This window comes from Myxine glutinosa, chromosome 14 (genome assembly GCF_964187855.1).
Source record: "Myxine glutinosa chromosome 14, kmMyxGlut1.1, whole genome shotgun sequence".
Lineage (NCBI taxonomy): Eukaryota > Metazoa > Chordata > Myxini > Myxiniformes > Myxinidae > Myxine > Myxine glutinosa.
Window position 1 is genome coordinate 25,352,578 of NC_136274.1, and position 24,524 is coordinate 25,377,101.

At 49.3% G+C, this 24,524-nt stretch overlaps 1 pseudogene across 1 annotated transcript in view; it reads right to left on the bottom strand.

The window, feature by feature from the left end:
• LOC137439228 (mitochondrial ornithine transporter 1-like) overlaps nt 1-21,552 on the bottom strand; it is a 29,460-nt pseudogene extending 7,908 nt beyond the window's left edge. The window contains exons 1-4 of the transcript XR_013621336.1: nt 21,337-21,552; nt 21,057-21,172; nt 14,673-14,815; nt 13,827-13,968 (exon numbers count right to left, since the gene is read on the bottom strand). The product of XR_013621336.1 is annotated as a mitochondrial ornithine transporter 1-like (transcript). The remainder of the gene's footprint in view (nt 1-13,826; nt 13,969-14,672; nt 14,816-21,056; nt 21,173-21,336) is intronic.
• Nucleotides 21,553-24,524: the final 2,972 nt, after the last annotated feature.

Consider the following 24,524-nt stretch of genomic DNA (forward strand, 5'->3'; position numbering starts at 1 on the left):
GTGAGCGAAATTAAGAAGCGACGGAGAGGGGATAAGAAAGAGATAAAAGAGGAGGTAAAAGAATTGGTCCAAAGTCTGTGTTCGGATCGTGATGATGTGCTCATTAACCGGATGAGGGATTCGCAGGTGATGGAGGAGAAGCGAAGAGAAAGAGGACCCGGTGTAAGTGGTGACCAATATGGTCGTGCGTATGATGCGCCAGGTGATTTAATGAGCTTGGGGGTCGAGATGGACCCGGGTGTTCGTGAGAGGCCGTTGGTGAAGTGTGCGACAGGTCTGGTGTGCGAAAAAGGAGGTGTGCGAGAAAGTCCGACTCTGGGGTGTGTGAGGAAAAATTGCGTGCCAAGGAGTGAGGGTGCTGTCGAGAGTGAGTCGGTCGTAGCGCGTGTGCGAGGGAGCACATGGAAGCGCATAGTGAGGAGTGTTACGGAGGGTGTAAAGGGAGAATGCACGCCTGTGGTGAGTGTTACAGAGGATGTAACGGGAGAGGGTGTGCGAGAAAGATGTGTGACGGACAGGTGCATGGGGAAAGAGTGCGCTGTCAAAAGTAAGGAAGAGTGTACACCTGTGGTGAGTGTTACAGAGGGTGTAACGGGAGAGTGTGCGCAAGAGTGTGCGCGAGAAAGGTGTGTAACGGACGGGTGCATGAGGAAAGAGTGCGCTGTCGAGAGTAAGGGTGAGTGCGCTGTCAAGAGTGGAGGTGAGAGTAGTAAGAGTGACACGGAGCGTGAGTTGGTTGTGACAGGTGAGAAAGGAAGCACACCTGGAATGGTAGAGCGTGTGTGGGAATGCACGCTGGAATTGGTAGTGAGGCACGTGGTTGGGTGTGCGAGTGAAAGCACACCTGTGATTGTCACAGAGGAGGTGACCGAGGAAGGGGCGCGAAGAGGTGTGTTGGTGAGGTGTGCGAACAACGAATGTGTGCCAAAGTGTTCGGTGGTCAGGTGTGTGACCAAGGCTGTGAGTGGAATGAGTGTACCTGGGTGTGTTAGAGAAGGTACGACGAGGAGCATGGGAACAGCTGGATGTATGGGCAAGAAAGGGGTAGCGTATGCGTGTGAGCATGCAGGTGAGGCATCGACGGTAACCGGGTTAGCGGTTAGAGCGACTTTTAGCCAAATCGGGCCCTCGGTGCGTGCCGGGCTTCGCGTGCTGCGAGAACCAGCGGGGATCCGAGCCACGGCGGGTTCGAAAGGACCGCCGTACGCGATCCACGCTGGGCCTCGCTTTGAACGGCCGCGTCCGTGCTCCACTAGGCGGAGCGGGCAGCCCGATAGGAAGGGTCGTCATGGCGACCACTTTTTGTTGAGGCATTCCGGCAGGTCGAGATCGGGCAATTGGATGGCTCCGCGCCGAGGTGGTGCGTGGGATCTCGGCACGGGTAAGCCCCCGTCCCTGCACCGAGTGCCGGACGTATCCAGCCGCTGGCACAAAACAACCCGCATTCATTGCTCGGCTGTACGAAGCCGAGCTTTAGAAGGGAATTGGCGCACCGAGAGGATCTAATAAGTAGGCGGGTGATGAGGTTAGTGTTTTGGACCCAAAATTAGAAAAAAACAAAATTTGATGATTAGCAGTAATGATTGGCAGATGATGAGTAGTGATTGGCAAATTTTTGATTTGTTGAAATTTGATGTGCAAAATTGGTAGTGGGAGATGCCCGATGTGGTGGGATGGCAACTCTGTCATCCCTCACAAAAAGGGTGCAAATGCGCTATAGATTATGCGGTGTATGGCAGTGAAAACTAGCCCGGGTGGGTTAGGATATTGTGTGTAGGGCCCTAGAAGATGACATTAGGCAACGTTAAGATTAGTTAGTGACAAGGATACCTGTAGAGGGGACGCAGGTAGATTAGAGTGGATGATAATGACGAGGGAGTGCAATAGTTTAAAGGGACGACTGGGAAGCGCAAGTTTCAGAGGGGAGTAGTTAGATGAGATGATGCTGTGTGAGAACTGGACAGGTGTGTGGAGCAGTGTATGAGTAGTGAGTGTTGTGGATCAGCGCGAATGCGCTTGGGGGAGAGAAGGGTGCAGGCGGCACCAAGTATGAGAGCACAGGTGTGCAAGTACAGGTGTGTGGAATACATGGAGTAAGTGGTACGGAGTGGTGTGCATGGTGCGAAGGTGTGGATGGGGGAAGAGTGGACCCCTTTCACGAGTACCCGGGGCGGGTAGTGTAAGTGTTAGGTAGAGGGTATAGGTAAATTGTGGTTGGATATTGGCATTTGTGGTGCGGTTGCAGAATGGTATTGTGGATGGGTGCATTAGTGTTGTGGAAATGGCTGGGCGTGTAGCCTGTTAGTGTGTGTAGTTGGTTTGGGCACTCCACCACTGTGAGGATGTCGGCCAGGTGAGGCCGCAGGTGGGCTCTGGGAGCCGTTAGTGTCAGTGGGTGCCTGAGGATCCCGGGTGTGGATCGGGCAGCCCGTGCCAGAGAGGGCACTGAGGGGGTGAGAGTGCGAGAGGGCCTTCCCCAGTTAGTTAGGTTAGGGTGAGGAGCAGGTAAGCTCGGGTGGCAACTACAGTGGTGGAGGTGTGCAGGTGGGTAGACCTGCTGGGAGAGCTACACGTCACAGCCCAGAAATTGTGCGAGGGCACCGGGAGATGAATCGGGGGAGTGAGACCCCAAATTGAGAAGCACCACAGTTTGGTCAAGGGGAATTGGTTTTTAGAACCCATAGTGTAAGTTGGCCAATGGATTGGCAGGGAAAGGCCCCGGGTAATGTAAAGTTGTTAAAGTCATTTCGGAAATAGTTAGGATTGATGAACCTGTCGCACCATACGCAGCCACTTACCTGAGGTGATGATGATGACTCCACACCTGTGTTCCTTTGTTCTGTGTTGCAGGAAATGAGAATTGCTGTGTGGATTTGTGAGACGCATCACGACGTGGATGAGACATTGGGGTGATTCCATCTCTCCCTCCCTAGGAGGGACTGATGATGAATTGGTGATGGCAAATTTTGATGTTGAGTTGGAGATGGCAAATTTTGATGAGAGTTGGAAATGGCAAATTTGATTGGTTAGGAGGGAGAGAAGACGAATTTGGTTTATGGGAGGAACGGGGAAGACAGTAGGGACGTTTGTTTGATGTGTAAAGTAGGTGTTTATGGGTAGTGTTGTGTTTTGTGGATACAGTAAGGGGTAAGGGCGGGGCAATGTAGGTTACCTGGTGGGGGGGGGGGCGTACGGTAGGAACGTACCTGTCTCACCTGGTTCCCATGTGCCCCCAGTGTGCATTACCTTGAATTGCGTGCACTTTTGCGCCCTTACCACCTTACTCACTTGTCTTCTTTTGTCTCCCACCTCCGAGGATCTGGCTTTGGGGCAGAGAGAGGGGAGAGAGAGGTGCTGGCTCTGCAGTTGTGGGCCTGTACTTCCGCTGCTTGCTGCCTGGATCGATACACCATATGGACCGCAATTTTTGTGGCCGCCCACAATGGACCGCAGTTCTTTTGCGGGCAAGCACCACCCGTTGATGGACCTCTGGGTCAACGTGGCACCTATGCCATACAGGTGAACCACTTATAGTTGGCCCCCTGACGGCCACAATTTAGAAATGGACGCGGTTGGCGCCTTTCTTTATTCCTAAAGAAGCCAGAAGGCCAAGTGCACTCCATAAAGGCAAGACCAGCGGCAGAACATCGGCCGGCTGCGACACCACCGGTGACCATGGACACTTGATTGTGCATTTTTATGAACACTTTATTGGTGCACCGGATGGTGCTGACTGTGTGTATGGGGTGGTGCTTTTGGTGCTTGGATGGGGTGCTCTGCACATTATTAAAGGCCTAGGGCCACAGGGCACTCGTGGGTTGGTGTATCGATGCTGGCATGCGTGCTCTCTCTCTATGCATAACATCTGCATGTGTTCCTCAAAGAACAGGTCCTGGATCGTAGTGTAAATATCAGTCTTGTGTAAATAATGCTCCCTACCGGCTGTATGTTTAGTTTGAGAATGCTTTCCGCGATTCGGTTATCCTGTGGGTGTGTTTCTGTTAGGAGAAGGGTGCAACGTCGCAGGGGGACATATTTACTCATTTGTGAACATCTGTAAAACTGTCGCACTCAGGGTTGAGTTAATAGTAGAGGGAACTACATCTGAGTGCCACACTAACGTAGGTAAAAATTTATCGGGTCGGGACGCCCCGAGGTAGAGAAGGGTGCAATGTTGCGGATATGAGATTGGCATCCATCCATATCCGCTTGTAAATATTCCCCTATTTCCTCCATACTTCCCAACTATCCCCAATCCCCCATTCCCTAGTCCCATTTTCTGTAAACAACACTCTGTAGACCCGACCTCCCCCTATTTCCCCCATTAAATGTCGCATCCAGGTCCACCGCATCTCACGTAGACAACTATAGGACATCTTGCTAGTTATTCTTAGTCTATGTCAGTTAAGGACTCGTTTCCATTAATTGTGACTCTTCGTTGCACCAGAATGTGATTGTATGGCACCGTTAGGAAGTTTAGGACCTCCCAATACCTCCCCGCAGCTCTTCCTCACGGTTCAGCAACAACAACAGCAACAGCAACAACAACAACAGCGGCGGCGGCGCGGGGAGTGTGCGTCCTCACTCCGGCTTGGTTGGTGGGGGGTGTTGGGAGGGCACCATGCCTTTCCAACGAGCCGCCATCGAGCATGTGCTCGACGGGGTTACCAAGTAGGGGCTCGCTGTCAGCTCCTCGTCAAGGGCGGAGCCCGGTAACCCCCGCACCCAATAGAAGCGGCGGACCGATCCCATCTGGGGCAGAGCCAACGAGCCGAGGGCGTGTCACTCCCCACTGAGCATGCGCAGGAAGAGGGAGGTGACGTAAGATGCGCCCTCAGCTTGGAGAGAGAAGGACGCCACCTCCGAGCGCTGTGACACCTCCCCGCATCTCTGGACTGGACCGTGCTTGATTCTGTCCCTGAGCCAAGGTGCACCTTGTGCTATCGACTGCCTGTCCTTCCCTGCCATCAATCCTTGTGTAAGTCAGTCTTGTTCCGTTTGTCTGTGGTCTGTCGGGGATAGATAAGGTTGTGTCTAAGTGCCTATCTCTTCTGTGTCTTTACCTCATTGCCTTGTAATCTACCCCTTTTCTCCCCCACTAATTATATCCTCCTCCGGAGGTCTTGAGAACTGTACCCCTTGCGTCGTTTCATTTATCCCAGTCGTTGTGTCCTTTCCTTCATTGATTTAGCGCGATTTGGTCAACGTCGGGTGGAATCGGGTAAGTTGGGGGTAATCGGGTAAACTGTGCGAACACGGCGGCCATTCCGCTCGGCCCATCATAACATCTGAAGCCGTGTCCGTAACAATATATATATATATATATATATATATATATATATATATATAAGTATGAGTATGTGCCATATAATGAGTGGATACCAGAGGTAATGTGCCATGTGGCAGCTGGCACTTATCGCTCCCATTAAGGTACAGCATAGCTGGATGGGATACCTTAATGGCGGTTCACCACTGATGGTATGAAATCGAAAAGTGACTGATATATATATATATATATATATATATATGGTTTTACTTTGAAGCACTGCGCATAATGAATGAAATTTAATTAACTCCTAGAAGGCCCCGAACGTGGCGCATTCTCAAGAAGTTTTTGAACAAGTCTTTCAAACATCTAAAACAAATACCATATGGATGCAACATAATATTTACCCCTTTTATTAAGTTTTGACGACTGATGATGTCATCACAGACAAATCACGTCGGGGTCACCAGTGAAGTGTGGTGCTGCGCACACAACTTGCTTGCCAAAGAGGTAGGCCACAACGCGTTTGATAAAACCAAGAGTCTTTATTATGAAAGCTCGAACTGCAGCACTGAGCGGGCCCGAGCTTAGAGCCCGCATATATGTGCCGAGGCCACGCCTCGTCCCCGGGCGTGGCCGGTCGGTCGATAGGCGGGGCATGCATTCCAGCTCCCCACCTGGACGTTCGCGCCACCTGCTGGTGCGCTGAATTTGTGTACCTTGCTTGTGTCCGCCACAATATTGTTGCGAATATGGAATTTGGCCTCCATATCCGCTTGTAAATATTCCCCTATTTTCTCCGATACTCCCCAACTCTCCCTTACCCCATTCCCTAGTCCCATTGTCTGTAAACAACACCCATTAGAGCCGATCTTCCCCTTCATCCCCCCATTAAATGTCGTGCCCAGGTCCCCCGCACCACACGTAGACAATTATAGGACATCTTGCTAGTTATTCTTAATCTATGTCAGTTAAGGACTTGTTTCCATTAATTATGACTCTTCGTTGCACCAGAATGTGATTATATGGCACCTGTTAGGAAGTTTAGGACCTCCCCATACCTCTCCGCATCTCTTCCCCATGAAGAAGCGCCAACTACAACAACAACAACAAAAGAGGGGGGCGGCGCGGTGACGGCATGGGGAGTGGGCGTCCTCCTTCCGGCTCGGTTAGCCACCATTGACCACGCGCTCCACGGGGTTACCACGAAGGGGCTCCCTGTCGGCCCCTCGTCAAGGGCGGAGCCGGTAACCCCCGCACCCAATGAGAAGCCATGGGCCGATGCCATCTGGGGCGGCGCTAACGAGCCGAGGGCGTGTCACTCCCCGCCGGATATATACGCGGCCCCGCGCCGGACGAAAAGAGAGATGCGCCCCGAGCTTGGAAGGAAAAGACGCCACCCTCCCGAGCGCTGAGCGACCTCCCCAGCTTGAGACCAAAGTCGCGACCCACAAGCGCTGTGATACCTTCACGCATCTCTGGACACCACCGTACGTGATTCTGTCCCTGAGCCAGGTGCACCTGAGCCATCGCGACCTGCCTCCCCTTTTCATCAACCCCCGTGTGAGTCAGCATTTTGTCCCGTGTGTCTGTCGTCTGTCCGGGGATAATATAAGAGTGTGTCTAAGTGCCTGTCTTCCTGTAATATACCTCTAGCCCCTGTAATCTAACCTTTTTCCGTACGAATATACTTGAGAATCGAAACCCTGGTGTCGTATTGTGTCATTATAACCCAGCCGGGTGTCTTCTCTTTCCTATTGAGCCAGCGTAGCGCGATTAGTTAACATTCGGGCACAATCGGGTAACTTGTACGGATACGGCGGCCATCCCGCTCGGCCCACCATACCATCAAAGTCGTATCTGTAACAATTGGTGTCGGGAGTGAGATTCGAGGCCCGACCAAATTTTGAAGAAAAAAAAAAAAACGAATAGAGGAAAAAAAAAAATTTGGTCAAAATTTGGAGCGGCCGAAATTTGTTTTGTTTTACGAAACTCGAATTTTGCAAGTCGCGCTATGGCGGATCAAGACGGCTGGGGTCCGGTAGGGGAGAGTGAGGTAGGGTCGATCCAGGACCAAAATGAGGGACAGGAGGAGAGCGAAGCAGAGAGGGCGGCAGGTTCGCAAAATAGCGCCGTCACGCACGAAGAAGCGGGCGCGCAAAATGGCGCCTCGCTGATCACCGCGCCAGCGACCGTGGCAGCGCCCCCGATGGATTGGGGCCTTTTTTTCATACAAATGAAGGCCCTTATGGCCCAGAATAGCGAGAAAATGAGGGAGGAAACGAGGGCTAATAGTGAGCGATTGGAGGGCCAAATGGGGGTAATGAGGGACGAAGCGAGGGGTACCAGTGAGAAGTTAGACAATAATTTTGAGGAGTTAGACAAGAAAATTGAGAAGTTAGACAATAATTTTGAGGAGTTAGACAAGAAAATTGAGAAGTTAGACAATAATTTTGAGGAGTTAGACAAGAAAATTGAGAAGTTAGACAATAATTTTGAGGAGTTAGACAACGGGATAAAAGAAGTAAAGAATGGGTTAACGGGGGTAGAAAACAGAATGGCCGCTCAAGAGAATCAAATGGAAGGGATGCAAAAAGGGTTAGAGGGGTTAGAAAACAGTATGGAAGGCAAATTGAGGGACATGAGGGACCAAGCGGAAAGGGAAGTTAACCAAATGGGGCAGCAGATAGAGGGGGTCAGAATGGGGGTAGAAACCAAACTGGATGCTCACAGGGAGGAAATGGAGCAGATGAGGGTGGCATCTGGGCAGGAGATGCAAGTGATGGGAGAGGAGATCAGAAGAGGAGTGAGTGAGGAGGTCGGAGGAGTGCGCGAGGAGGTGAGGCACTGTGAGGAGCACATGGAAAAGGAGGTGAGAAAGGGGACTGTAAAGTTACAAGGGGGCATAGAGGACCTGACGCAGGAGGTGGAGCAGCTGACGGTGGGACAGACGGAGTTAGTGGAGCAGGTTCAAAGGAACACTGCGGTATTAGGAGGTTTAAAAGCGACACAAAACGACATAAAAAACGACTTGATAGCGACAAGGAGGGAATGTCAGATGGTACGTGAGGGACTGACAACGAGGTTGGACGAGGTGATAGAGGTAATGGAGACGAAGGACCGGCAGGTGAGGACGCACATGGAAACGGTCAAGGTAGCCTTGGAGGACGAGCTTGAGGAGACGTACCGGGGAATAAAAGAAGTGAAGCACAAATTAGAAGAAGTGGAAGAAGGGATGAGCGAAATTAAGAAGCGACGGAGAGGGGATAAGAAAGAGATAAAAGAGGAGATAAAAGAATTGGTCCAAAGTCTGTGTTTGGATCGTGCTGATGTGCTCATTAACCGGATGAGGGATTCGCAGGTGATGGAGGAGAAGCGAAGAGGAAGAGGACCCGGTGTAAGTGGTGACCAATATGGTCGTGCGTATGATGCGCCAGGGGATTTAAGGAGCTTGGGGGTCGAGATGGACCCGGGTGTTCGTGAGAGGCCGTTGGTGAAGTGTGCGACAGGTCTGGTGTGCGAAAAAGGAGGTGTGCGAGAAAATCCGACTCTGGGGTGTGTGAGGAAAAAGTGCGTGCCAAGGAGTGAGTGTGCTGGCGAGAGTGAGTCGGTCGTAGCGCGTGTGCGAGGGAGCACGTGGAAGCGCGGTGTGGTGAGTGTTACAGAGGGTGTAACGGGAGAGTGTGCGCGAGAAAGGTGTGTGACGGACAGGTGCATGAGGAAAGAGTGCGCTGTCAGAAGTAAGGAAGAGTGTCCACCTGTGGTGAGTGTTACAGAGGGTGTAACGGGAGAGTGTGCGCGAGAAAGGTGTGTGACGGACAGGTGCATGGGGAAAGAGTGTGCTGTCAAGAGTAAGGGTGAGTGCGCTGTCAGGAATGGAGGTGAAAGTAGTGAGAGTGACATGGAGCGTGAGTTAGTTGTGACAGGTGAGCGACGATGTACACCTGGGATGGAAGGATGCACACCTGGAATGGTAGAGCGTGAGTGGGAATGCACGCTGGAGTTGGTGGTGAGGCACGTGGTTGGGTGTGCGAATGAGAGCACACCTGTGATTGTCACAGAGGAGGTGACAGAGGAGGGGGCGCGAAGAGGTGTTTTGGTGAGGTGTGCTACCAACGAATGTGTGCCAAAGTGTTCGGTGGTCAGGTGTGTGACCAAGGCTGTGAGTGGAATGGGTGTGCCTGGGTGTGTAAGGAACGGTACGAGGAGCATGGGCACGGCTGGATGTGTGAGCAAGGAACGGGCTGCGGGATGTAAGCGTCCAGGTGAAGCATCGACGTTAGACGGGATAGAGTTTAGAACGACTTATAGCCGAATCGGGCCCTCGGTGCGTGCTGGGCCTCGCTTTGAACGGCCGCGTCCGTGCTCCACTAGGCGGAGCGGGCAGCCCGATAGGAAGGGTCGTTATGGCGACCACGTTTTGTTGAGACGTGCCGGCAGGTCGAGATCGGGACATTGGATGGCTCCACGCCGAGGTGATGCGTGGGATCTCGGCCCGGGTAAGCCCCCGTCCCTGCACCGAGTGCCGGACGCATCCAGCCGCTGGCACAAAACAACCAGCATCCATTGCTTGGCTTTACGAAGCCGGGCTTTGGACAGGGATTGGCGCACCGAGAGGCAGTAGTGAGTCGACTGGGTGATGAGGTTAGTGTTTTTGACCCAAAATTAGAGAAAAACAAAATTTGATGATTGGCAAAGGATTGGCAGAGTGATGATTGGTAATGGTACAGTGATTGGCAGATGATTGGCAAATTTTTAATTTGTTGAAATTTGACGTGCAAAATTGATAGTGAGAGACCCCGATGTGGTGGGATGGCAAATCCACCATCCTTCCCATGTAGGGGGGCAAAGGAGCAATAGCTTATGGGGTGTATGGCAGTGAAAACTAGCCCGGGTGGGTTAGGATATGGTGTGTAGGGATCTAGCGAGGATTGACATTAGGTGACGTTAAGTTTAGTTAGTGACTGATACCTGTAGTGGGGACGCAGGTAGATTAGTGTGGATTATAATGACGAGGGAGCGCAATAGTTTAAAGGGACGACTGGGAAGCGCAAGTTTCAGAAGGGAGTAGTTAGCTGAGATGATGCCGTGTTTGTGAGAATTGAACAGGTGTGATTGCACAGGTGTGCAACTGGACAGGTGTGTGGAGCAGGGTATGAGTAGTGAGTGTGTGGATCAGCGCGAATGCGCTTGGGGAGAGAAGGGTGCAGGTGGCACCAGGTGTGAGAGCACAGGTGTGCAGGTACAGGTGTGTGGAGAGAGTTGGAGTGAGTGGTACGGAGTGGTGTGCATGGTGCGAAGGTGTGGATGGGGGAAGAGTGGACCCCTTTCACGAGCACCCGGGGCGGGTAGTGTAAGTGTTAGGTAGAGGGTGCAGGTAAATTGTGGATGGATATTGGCATTTGTGGTGCGGTTGCAGAATGGTGTTGTGAATGGGTGCATTAGTGTTGTGGAAATGGCTGGGCGTGTAGCCTGTTAGTGTGTGTAGTTGGTTGGGCACTCCACCACTGTGAGGATGTCGGCCAGGTGAGGCCGCAGGTGGGCTCTGGGAGCCGGTAGTTGTGAGTGGGTGCCTGAGGATCCCGGGTGTGGATCGGGCAGCCCAGTGCCAGAGAGGGCACGGAGTGGGGAGAGAGCCAGAGGGCCTTCCCCTGGTAGTTAGGTTAGGGTAAGGAGCAGGTAAGCTCGGAGGCAACTGCAGTGGTGGAGGGGTGCAGGTGGGTAGACCCACTGGGAGAGGTACACGCCACAGCCCAGAAATTGTACGAGGGCACCGGGAGATGAATCGGGGGAGTGAGACCCCAAATTGAAGAGCACCACAGTTTGGCCAATGGGAATTGGTTTTTAGAACCCATAGTGTAAGAGGGCCAATGGTTTGGCCGGAGAAAGGCCCCGGGTAGTGTAAAGTTGTTAAAGTCATTTAGGAGATAGTTAGGATTGATGAACCTGTCGCACCATACGCAGCCACTTGCCTGTGGTGATGATGATGACTCCACACCTGTGTTTTCTTTGTTTGTTGCAGGAAATGAGATTGCTGTGAGGATTTGTGAGACGCATCACGACGTGGATGAGACATTGGGGTGATTCCATCTCTCCCTCCCTAGGAGGGACTGATGATGAATTGGTGATGGCAAATTTTGATGTTCAGTTGGAGATGGCAAATTTTGATGAGAGTTGAAAATGGCAAATTTGATTGGTTAGGAGGGAGAGAAGACGAATTTGGTATATGGGAGGAACGGGGAAGACAGTAGGGATGTTTGTTGATTTGTAAAGTAGATGTTTATGAGTAGTGTTGTGTTGTGTGGATGCAGTAAGGGGTAAGGGAGGGGCCATGTAGGTTACCTGGTGGGGGGGGGGGCGTACGATAGGAACGTACCTGTCTCACCTGGTTCCCATGTGCCCCCAGTGTGCATTACCTTACATTGCGTGCACTTTTGCGCCCTTACCACCTTACTCACTTGTCTGCTTCTTTTGTCTCCCACCTCCGAGGATCTGGCTTTGGGGTAGAGAGAGAGGAGAGAGAGGTGCTGGCTGCGCAGTTGTGGGCCTGCACTTTCGCTGTTGGCTGCCTGGATCGATACACCATATGGACCGCAATGTTTGTGGCCACCCACAATGGACCGCAGTTCGTTTGCGGCCAAGCACCACCCGGGGATGGACCTATGGGTCAACGTGGCACCTATGCCATACAGGTGAACCACTTTATAGTTAACACCACCAAGTGCACCACAAGAAGAGCAAGAGACACCTGCAGGGTTAGGGGTTGTTGAAGTTATTTTTATTCCAATGAACAATGGTGACTGCACCGATTGGTGGTGGGGTGGTGCTTTTGATGCTGGGAAAGGGTGCTCTGCACGTTATTAAAGGCCGTCGGCCACAGAGCACTCGTGGGTTGGTGTATCGATGTTGGCAAGCGCGCTCTCTCTATGCATAACATCTGCATGTGTTCCTCCAAAAACAGGTCCTGGATCGTAGTGTAAATAGCAGCGTAGTCTTGTAAATAATGCTCCCTACCGGCTGTATGTTTAGTTTGAGAATTCTTTCCGGATTCGGTTATCCTGTGGGTGTGTTTCTGTGAGGAGAAGGGTGCAACGTCGCAGGGGGACATATTTACTCATTTGTGAATATCTGTAAAACTGTCGCACTCAGGGTAGAGTTAATAGTAGAGGGAACTACATTGCGTGCCACACTAAAGTAGGTAAAAATTTATCGGGTCGGGACGCCCCGAGGGTAGAGAAGGGTGCAATGTTGCGAATATGGAATTTGGCCTCCATATCCGCTTGTAAATATTCCCCTATTTTCTCCGATACTCCCCAACTCTCCCTTACCCCATTCCCTAGTCCCATTGTCTGTAAACAACACCCATTAGAGCCGATCTTCCCCTTCATCCCCCCATTAAATGTCGTGCCCAGGTCCCCCGCACCACACGTAGACAATTATAGGACATCTTGCTAGTTATTCTTAATCTATGTCAGTTAAGGACTTGTTTCCATTAATTATGACTCTTCGTTGCACCAGAATGTGATTATATGGCACCTGTTAGGAAGTTTAGGACCTCCCCATACCTCTCCGCATCTCTTCCCCATGAAGAAGCGCCAACTACAACAACAACAACAAAAGAGGGGGGCGGCGCGGTGACGGCATGGGGAGTGGGCGTCCTCCTTCCGGCTCGGTTAGCCACCATTGACCACGCGCTCCACGGGGTTACCACGAAGGGGCTCCCTGTCGGCCCCTCGTCAAGGGCGGAGCCGGTAACCCCCGCACCCAATGAGAAGCCATGGGCCGATGCCATCTGGGGCGGCGCTAACGAGCCGAGGGCGTGTCACTCCCCGCCGGATATATACGCGGCCCCGCGCCGGACGAAAAGAGAGATGCGCCCCGAGCTTGGAAGGAAAAGACGCCACCCTCCCGAGCGCTGAGCGACCTCCCCAGCTTGAGACCAAAGTCGCGACCCACAAGCGCTGTGATACCTTCACGCATCTCTGGACACCACCGTACGTGATTCTGTCCCTGAGCCAGGTGCACCTGAGCCATCGCGACCTGCCTCCCCTTTTCATCAACCCCCGTGTGAGTCAGCATTTTGTCCCGTGTGTCTGTCGTCTGTCCGGGGATAATATAAGAGTGTGTCTAAGTGCCTGTCTTCCTGTAATATACCTCTAGCCCCTGTAATCTAACCTTTTTCCGTACGAATATACTTGAGAATCGAAACCCTGGTGTCGTATTGTGTCATTATAACCCAGCCGGGTGTCTTCTCTTTCCTATTGAGCCAGCGTAGCGCGATTAGTTAACATTCGGGCACAATCGGGTAACTTGTACGGATACGGCGGCCATCCCGCTCGGCCCACCATACCATCAAAGTCGTATCTGTAACAATATGATTGTTTCGAATTAACGGGAGTAAATTTTTTAAATCTCAAATAATTAATTTTCGAATGATTTTAATCACATCGAAGAAAATCGATAAATTTGTTTGAATAATTACATCACAATAAATCTTTACCCATCACTCTTTTAAACTTGGGATAAGTGTTTATAGATGCACAGACACGGGATACACTGCGGTTACTCACTGTGGTGCGTGTCTTCCTTCTGTCCGCATCTCGTGCTGTGCTTGAAGCCTGCACTTCACCAACTCGGTGGGAGTAAGTACAAAGGAGCCAAAGAAAGCTGCCAATGAGCCTGCCATGGCCTCTTGCACATTACTATCGAAAAGAGGATGACAGATTATATTCAAAATCTCAACCTCAACTCCTCAACCATCACATTCTCAACCAATTCCTCAACCATCACCCCCTCAAGCAGCTCCACAACCATCACCTCCTCAAGCAGCTCCACAACCATCACCCCCTCAACAATCATCTCCTCAACCATCATCTCTTCAACCATCACCCCCTCATCTATCACCCCCTCAACCATCACCCCTCAACCAGATCCTCAACCATCACCCCCTTAAGCAGCTCCACAACCATCACCACCTCAACCATCATCCCCTCAAGCAGCTCCACAACCATCACCCCCTCAAGCAGCTCCACAACCATCACCCCTCAAGCAGCTCCACAACCATCACCCCCTCAACAATCATCTCCTCAACCATCATCTCTTCAACCATCACCCCCTCATCTATCACCCCCTCAACCAGATCCTCAACCATCACCCCTTTAAGCAGCTCCACAACCATCACCACCTCAACCATCACCCCCTCAAGCAGCTCCACAACCATCACCCCCTCAAGCAGCTCCACAACCATCACACCTTCAAGCAGCTCCACAAATTTACCCCATCAACCCATTCCTCAACCATCACCACCTCAACCATCAGGCCATCAATCAGCTCCTACATTTACTTATTCAAGTCACAACACAAATCCACCAGAATATGCGTCATCAGTACATTTGCAGTATTGCACCTAAGTGGGACGCATTCTGAAGCCCCCGTGATGAAGCGTACCACATCACGGCAAAACCCATAGCAGGCGAAAAGGACAGCCATTTCAGACACGTTGGCCACCAGGGCTGGCCAAGTCCCACGGTACAAACCCAGCATGCCTTCCTGAACACATGGGAAGGCTTGGTTAATACAGAGAAAATAGAAAAATATGAAGGGAAAAGGGGAAGGATAGCAAAGAAAAAAATAGCCTCGAGTGAGTTGACAGTAATCTCTTGAAGTTGTAGTTCAGACCTCTGCTGATTTTGGGGAACTCCTCTGGGAACTCCCGTGATATGAAATCAAAAAATCTAAGATCGAGCAATCCTGTGTACTATCGAGTGAAAGGGCTGTATCGGGTGTCGGAGCAATCGGTTGGTAAATAAGGGACGAGTATGGATCCGATGTTTGAGGGCGTACCTCCCCCTGGGAGCCCCCATGATCGAAAATCGAAAAATCGAAGCACGAGCGATTGTGCGGCCCATCGAGGAGAAGGGCTGTATCGGGTTTCAGAGTAATCAGTTGGTAAATAAGGGGCGAGTAGGGATCTAAAATTTGGGGGTTAACCCTCCCCCACCCTCTCTCTTTCCCCCGGAAGCCCCCATGACCCAAAATCGAAAAATCTAAACCCGATTCATTGTGTGGGCAACTGTCAAGTTTCAGAAGCATCAGCTGGGTGATAAGGAAGGAGTAGAAAAAATAGCAAAAAGTTAGCGGCTGGACGGACGGACGGACAGACATCAGGACATCACAACCCATTTTACAAGTTCATCTCTTCGAGAATCGAGAGGACCTAAAAAGGAAGTTTAAAGAAAAGTGAAAGGGAGTTTGCTGGAGATCGATATTATACCTGAACAGAAATGTCTGTTGCCTGTCCTAAGCTAATTCATTCATGAAGGAACGATCACTTTTGAACATTTATCAACACCAGGAATGTTTGCTGGTTCTATCAATAGACGATTGCAAGAAACACTTTATCAGTATTTTATCAGCAAAAATTCAAACACGTTATATCCTGGCAAAACAAGCTCCTTTGAAAAAGGCCGTCCCTGGTTATCTTCTTCTATATATTAAAGTAGCTGCAGATTTCTGTCTGTCCATCCGTCTGTCACACTACGTCATTACGTCTACGATGTCATTGTGGCGTATGACGGCGACGGCTGACTCCACTGCCCACCAATTTAATTTATATGCCGTTCAGAATGAACACGTCGTCGAAGCGCTCGAACCTGTCATATATCACAATATGCATGCTCTACCTCTACATTTTTCATTCAGTGTGAAACACAAACAAACCGATTGTGAAAATCATATCGAAAGCAGACGTGTCATGGGTCTTCCAACGATACAGTGCGTATCGGCCAATAATACTGTAATAATTAACGTTCATTATTAAAGCGGTGTATTATTTCAGAACCCACGTTATCGCCCATGGCCAAGAAGGACTTTTATCGTTGAAGATAATAAATCGTACCGCAATGAAGTATTAGTACTATACTAATTGCCTATACACTGCCCAAACAAAGGGACGCTTTTCCGTGGAATTCTGCCCATGCATGGTGGAAACCAATTTCAAGATGCTGCCATGGCGGCCATATTGAAAATCGCAGCGTGCCCATTTTCGAAAGGCACCTTCCTCTACTCAACCCCAACACACACTGCAAAAATGAATTTAATCGGACAAGCCGTTCTGCTCAAAATTGACGGAAACCAATTTCAAGATGGCTGCCGTGGCGACCATATTGAAAATCGCAGCGCGCCCATTTTCGAAAGGAACCTTCCTCTACTCAAACCCAACACATACTGCAAAAATGGATTTAATCAGACAAGCCGTTCTGCTGTAAATTGACGGAAACCAAAAGTTAATGGACGCCCGGATGGCTGCCTTGGCGGCTATATTGAAAAGCGCAGCGTGCCCATTTTCGATAGGAACCTTCCTCTACCGAACCCCAACACACACTGCAAAAATGAATTTAATCGGACAAGCCATTCTGCTCGAAATTGACGGAAACCAATTTCAAGATGGCTGCCGTGGCGGCCATATTGAAAATCGCAGCGCGCCCATTTTCGAAAGAAACCTTCCTCTACTCAACCCCAACACACACTGCAAAAATGGATTTAATCGGACAAGCCGTTCTCCTTGAAATTGACGGAAACCAAAAGTTTGACGGACACCCGGACGACAATACCCCTTAGCCCAATTTGGGCTAAGGGGTGAAAACCAGACTTACTTGAATTATGTTTTGAAAAGAGATTTTACATTGCATATGTTCCAGACTTGGTGGCGTTATCGTTAGCGTGTCTGTTCTGAGTCCGGGAGGTCGGCTCTTCAGGAGTATAGGAGACAGACAAACGGACACGATCTGAGCTATACCAAAGACTAATAAATAGCACCGCAAAGCGGGCGTAACCCCTCAGCCCATGCATGATGGAAACCAATTTCAAGATGGCTACCGTGGCGGCCATATTGAAAATCGCAGCATGCCCATTTTCGAAAGGAACCTTCCTCTACTCAACCCCAACACACACTGCAAAAATGGATTTAATCGGACAAGCCATTCTGCTCGAAATTGACGGAAACCAAAAGTTGACAGACGCCCGGATGGCTGCTGTGGCGGCCATATTGAAAATCGCAGCGCGCCCATTTTCGAAAGGAACCTTCCTCTACTCAACCCCAACACACACTGCAAAAAATGGATTTAATCGGACAAGCCGTTCTCCTTGAAATTGACGGAAACCAAAAGTTGACGGACGCCCGGATGCCCGGACGACAATACCCCTTCGCCCAATTTGGGCTGAGGGGTGAAAATGGTACATGTGGCTTCCTTGCTCGATGCTCAGCATTTTATAAAAGATTAGAGCATGGACACCTAGAACGGCACAACCCCTGTTTTTATCCGAACCCCTGTTTTTATCCACAATTAACAGCACCCCTGTTTTTCACCCTAAAAAAAAAACATGTTCCCGACGAAGCTAGATGATGTACAAGGACTGATAGTGCTAAAAACATCACCCCATCTAGTCAGTCATCTGAGCACGTTTCTACACCTCATATACTCAGGGAAACAAGATAAGTACGGGTGATAGACAGAAAGAGAAGAAGAGGGCAGGGCTTATTGGCTACCCCTCACTCACCCGACACAAGCCTGTGGGCTTACATTGGTCCCATTGTGAAAAAGGTTAGGGTGAGTGCTGCCTCAATCCTCATCTTATTGTCCTATTTTTTACGATTAGTGATTTCTTTTATTTAAATTATAATGTTTAAGATCCACTTCGCGTTCCTTTTCCAGCAGTAGAAGGTCCTCATTTGAGAGCTCCTCCTGGTTCGAGTCCAGCAACTCCTCTACAGTACCCTCTTCCACCACATCAAAGCCGACAGTCTTGGCCATTTTGACGATGGAACGTCATGCTTTCGACACATCATTATTCACGTTGAAACCCTTAAAGCCATGAAAAAATTGAGGGCAAAGTTTCCCCCATACGCCATTCATCCAGGAACGGGTGACTTCCCTCCAACATTCCTCAACATTCCTCAACATTACATAGAGCATCCCTTATTGTAAAGGCCTTCCAGAATTATTTTACAGTCATCTGATCATGATCAGTTGGTTTAACCTGCAAATCATTAAATCATTATCAGGTTTGCAAATATTCTTCGGAGATAATATACCTTGAATGTAGCAATCACTCCCTGGTCTTCATATCACCTGTACGATCACCTCTTTCAAACTTCCTATAATATCCATTTTTACTTCAATAGTGAATTCAATTTTTACTTCATTTTTACCTCCTATAATATCCATTTCCTTCCTCTGTCTTTTACTGACACTACCAACCTTGCTACTCCTCGGATGCTTTCCAGTTATGATTGTAAGGGTTGCGCTTATTACAGCAGCACAATTCACGTGCAAAGTGGGAAACACATCACGACACGCACTACGCTAACATGGAGGGTTTCCGGAAACCAAGGGAGGGGAAGATGAGGTAGATGGAAGGCAAACTAGCCGGAATCCTGGTGCTATCGCAAACGCGTTTTCATGTTGTTCAGTGTGAAAATTTAATCGCAGCGTTACTCATGCACTCGAGTCACGTAATTCATAAAAATGGTATAAATGACAGGCGCACACTACTCCAAAGCACAGGGGCAATCAATTAGAGCTGTCTCCCTTGACATTTCACGTGCCTTCGATACGGTCTGGCACCCCGCTCTGCTCACCAAACTCTCCTCCTTTGGTATCCATGGAAATCTCAATGCATGGCTGGCGGACTTCCTCTCTAGTCGTAGTCAACATGTGGCCCTGAATGGGTTTCTCTCATCTCCTCATCCTGTTCAGGCTGGAGTTCCCCAAGGCAGTGTTCTGGGCCCTGTGCTTTTTCTGGTCTTCATCAATGATCTCTCTGACTCTCTTGAAAATCCTCTCTATCTCTTTGCTGATGACTCTACTCTCTGTCGCTCCATTCCTCATCCCTCAGATCGGCAGTCTGCAGCCTCCTCACTCTCTGCAGACCTGGACAAAATCACAGACTGGGCAAACAAGTGGAACATGTCTTTCAATCCTGACAAATCTCACACTCTTACGATGTCTCTCCGAAAAGACCGACTGGACAACCCTCCCATCCACTTTCTGAATAATCCTGTCCAAGAAGTTCTGTCACTCAAGCTTTTGGGTCTCACTATCTGCCATGATCTTTCCTGGGAAAACCACATTTCAAATCTGGCCTCCAAAGCCAGTCGCCGACTGGGCATCCTCCGTCGTGCGAAGTCCTTCCTTGGTACACCTGAGCTCCTCACCACTTACAAGGCTTTCATCCGCAGCTCTATGGAATACTGCTCTCCCCTCTGGTCTGGTGCTCCTGCCTCACACCTAGCTCGTCTTCACGCTGTTGAAACCAAAGCGTTCAGAATCATTGGAATCTCCCGCGATGAAGCTAACTCCAAGGGCCTTTCACTCACTCACCGCAGGCAGGTTGGTGGTCTTTCCGTCTTCTATCGACTCCTCTCTGGCCTTGCCCCCCCCAGCTCTCTCTGGGCTCTGTCCCCCAAATATTCCTGCAGGTCGCACAAGATCAGCCTGCAACCCTCTTATGGTTAAACTGCCAAAATCAAGACTTTCTGCTTACCTTCACTCCTTCATTCCTCTTTTCTCCCGCCTCTGGAACAAACTCCCTCACTCTCTTCAATCCCACTCCACCCTCCAGGTCTTTAAAACAGCTGTTCACCACCATCTCTTATCTTCCCCCATTCAAAACCTTGATCTTTTCTACCCCCGCTAATTTCACCCAAAATCCTACACTTTTTTTTTTTGGAAATACCAACTTCTGTCCTGGAAGTCCTTGGTCCCCTTGTGTTTTATACCTCTCCCTCCCCCCCCCCCTTCCCACGCCTCCTCCCCCCAAGCCCTCTCCTTCCCACACTTCTCCCTCTCTCAAATGTTGTGTTTGTGTGCTTCCCCTTCTCTCCCCATCTTGTCTTCCACTCCCTCTTTTTATATATTTTGTTTGTCTGGTTGATTTGTTTGTGAAATAAATGTTAGCTCTTTCACGAGCCTCGATTCAGTATTCAAAAAAAATAAAAATAAAATAAAATACCCCATGGCGCTCACCTGGTAGAATAAACAGTATACTGCACTGATTAAAGGTATTTTAAACCAATTTCAATGGTTGCTAGAAGACAAGACAGCATGTAGAATCATACTAACGTAAACATAAGACTTTAAACAAACAAACAAAAAAATACCTATTTTGGGGGGCAACCCACCCCCCCCCACCCCACCATCCCCCAACGACGTATATCTCCTCAGACCCCAATTTTTCTAATGCCCTGAACAAATATTGGTACAACACAGGTGATTAAGGTTGCGGTAAAGTTTCATTGAAATTGCATGTGCAGTTTCTGAAAAGAAAGCAAATATCTATTTTGGGGGCAAGACGCCCAAAGAGGCAGATTTTTTTAAATGACGTGAACAAACTTTGGTACATCATGGGTGATGAAGGTTATGGGCAGGTTTCATCGAAATGGTGTGTGTAGTTTCGGGGAAGAGAGAAAATACCTATTTTGGGGGGTCACAAAGCCCCCCCGTTAGTTCCCCTTAATGAGCGCAGATTTTGATGCGGTTAATACACCGTCATTAGACATCAGATATGAATAACTTACATCAGAATCGTACTAAACATTTATATCAGTGAAAGTATCAGTCAGTGGTTAGAAAGGGCTTCATATATCAGAGGATATTGTATTATCAAAGCAAAAACAATGCAGAACATACGGTGTGGTCCATAATCTCATCTCAAGAACCCAAACAAAGAATCATGCATGCAGACATTAAAAATGAAACCGTACTGATATGCACAATTGGACAATTCCCACCTGTTGGTAGACAGTACGAAGACAATGCGTGGCACCACGGTACAGCTGTGGATATGTCTGCATCTTCACCTTAACTGTATCAAATGGTTGTCCACAAAACACATATGCTGCACCCCCTGATCATTCAACGAGACAGACATAGTCAGACAGTATTAAATCCACCGACAGGTATCTAACTACCAGCACCTAAATAGTGGAAGGTTTAACACCACTTTTCACGTGTCCACATCTTTGTTAATGACTCGTCCCTATACCAGGTTACCACGGTTACCTGCCGTACCTGCTGCTCCAGCTGTGAGGTCAATGGCTGCCTGTACGACTGCATCCTTCATCTTTCCGAGCAACAGGAGGTCACAGTGACTGACTGAGAGACGCCCAGCACCTACATACCCAAATCATAGTGGAGTGGGTAGCGCACGGTATCACAGCCTTGCCATGTTGCACTCACTTATCCAGTCCGGCCTTTAAATCCAAGGGAAACGGGGTTGTTGGTGAACGGCCGTCCTGGTGAGGCACCGATAGGGTGCTGCAACGTGGAGCACGCCGTCCAAGTACAGGAGCAAAGCCGAATTCGTAATTACGAAATATAATGCATTCCTGCAAATCTAACTGATAGAAATGACGAAAGGTATTGATGAAATGTTGTCATTTGACAAAATCCCAGGACGATCACCCAAATTCATTTCGAATTACCTCAAGTGGTTCATCGCTTTCACACATAAAAGTTCCAAGTACCGCAATAAAGTACACAGTAGTTGCAAACGATCGGGTTAAATTGCCAAATGGATATCAATGGTATTTCCACTTCATAATATGCAGTCTTCGTTCGCACTGAGAAAACAAACCTCGTTCCTCACGCACAACGTCAACAGCAACGAGAAACCCTCGCGTTGCTATGGAAACGGCAACGAGAAAAAAGGGCATTTTGTGATAAGAGTTTTGATCGCTTGCATTTAAAATAACTTACTTGTACTGAAGGTTCTATATATATATCTACTCTTTCATTCAAAAGCGCTTAAAATATAATTAACATTTTTTTTTTGTAATTTAAGAGTAAACTGCCACATATACCTATACACCGCCTAAGACGCTGGACAAAACCATTTAAGGTCCACTGGTATTTACAAAACGATTGGGTTTAAAATACAATATAAAAAAGTGACGTCATGTATTTACATTTATTCCTTCAACAAAGTAACAAAATTTTTTAACGTCAAACTCTGAAGCGTTTTATTCAGATCCTTCGTCTAATACATAAATACAGCAACATTCTTCACAAGACTCAGTATGGAGAATGTTCCTGAACCTTTTACATTCTCAGATTGATATATTATTCGCCGCAGTAATGACGTGACGTCATTGTCATGTTCTTTAAACAAGAATGTATCAATTGAATGCAGGTTTATTAGCAACAACGATGAACAATCAATCTGCAAGACAAAGAAAGCGATGGTAGATATTAGAATAAGATAATAGATACAGAATATGCAAATAACAATGTGCAGTATTACACAAGATGAGAACGCAATAGAGAACAGCACCATACAAGAGTTGTCTATCTCCCTTTCCCAAAAACGTTCAATTGTGACACAGAATAGAACGAAACTGGAGACCGAGAAAAAGGATCACATGAGTTTATAATTGATATTCTTCTGAATTGAATCGGGCTGGTGGTTTGATAATTCGCTTCGGGCGGCCCGTCACCACCCGATCAATCGTCGGAGTCCTCTGAGGGCAGTTCGTAATTTCCTGGTCCATTGTGGGAGTCTCCGGTGGGTGGTTCACTATCGCCCTGTCCGACGCCGGAGTCCCCTCCAGCTGGTCCATCATCACCCGAACCGTCAAGGGGGCAGAAATAGGCAGTGACCATGGAGGTGTGGCGGTGGTCTGCACATGTGGTTGGTTAGCGACTCTCGCGGGTGGTGTCATCGCGGTGGTGGAGCGGAGTGTCTGTGATGGTAAGCCCGGCGCAATGACATGTTGGGGTTCACCCTTCTGGGGAGTGGTAACAGGATTGAGACAGACTCTTGGAGCGGCGATGGGTTGGGTACCAGACATTAAGTATTTCGGTACGATTGGCATAACACTTGGCATAACGGTTGGCAGCATGCCACTTTTGCCAGTCGTAGTGGGAGTTGTCATGCTGAAAGGCGTAAAACGTCGCAGGAACTTACGATTCCGGAGAGTGATTCTTCCGGAGCCATCCACCTTGACAACGTATTGATCGAATTGTTTTACCTCAATCACGGTTCCGGTCCGGTCCCATTTTCGTGGTTCCAGGCCGGTCTGGTTCTGGATCCGGACATGGTCCCCGACGGCCAGTGGAGGTAGTTTTGTCGTGTGTTCAGAGAGTCTTTCGATCTCCCTGGCATGCCGAATGCGCAAAGCTTCCTCACGATTGTTGCGTGTTTCCCGCCAGGTGTCCGATGGCAAGTATCTGCCTGGGATGATGGGTATGAAGTCCTTGACTGGCCTCTTGAAGATGATCATGGCTGGAGACAACCTAGTGTCCTGATCCGGTGCATTCCGGTACTGGAGTATTGCACGTTGGAACCGATCAGTGTCTAGTTCACCATTGGAACCAGTGTTATCGGTGATCATTCTTTTCGATGTTTTGACTGCGATCTCGGCACGACAGTTGCTGTGTGGGAAGGCAGTGGATGACAACCGATGGTTAACGCCCCACCGACACAAGAAGTCTTGGGTGTCATGTGCCGTGAATTCTGGCCCACAGTCAGATGCCAATTCGTCGGGGATACCATAAGTGGCGAAGTTCGACCGCAGACATTTCACTAGGCCTTGTGCCCCGCCAGTAGTTAGCTGAATGATTGGCCAATTAGAGTAACGATCAACGGTGACCAAATAACTCCGACCCTTGTGATGAAAGTAATCTGAACAAACGTACTGGAAAGGGTAGGCAGGTTCAGCTGAGGCTGTAGGTGGAGCACTTGGGTGCGATGGGGCCATCCGATTGCAGTGTGAGCAGCGATTGCGCATCTCATGAATCTGGGGAGTGATTCCAGGCCAAAAGATCGAGCTGCTGGCCCGGGTGGTCATAGCCGTGACTCCTTGGTGAGCAGCATGAAGATTCTCAAGGACAAGCTTCCGTAGCTTCGGTGGGATGATAATCCTCCCCTTGTAGACCACTATGCCATCAATAGTGTAGAGGTGTTCACGGAAGGGAAAGTATTCCAAAATGGACACAGGGAAATCGTCCCGACTGGCAGGTAGACCCTGCTCAATAGAATTGAGTAACTGCAGCATCTGAGTGTCACTTGCTGTTTCGTCCCGAACATCGTCCCAAGTGACGGACCGCACAGAATCGAGTGTCTTGATGGCTGCCATAGAAATAGCCATTTCCATGCCAGAGTCGTCATCTGTGGTCCACAGCCCAGTCAAGGTGTGCTGTCTTAGTGTAGTCGATGTGGCCACATCCATAATGGAGGAAATGTCATCCACCAGTGGCAG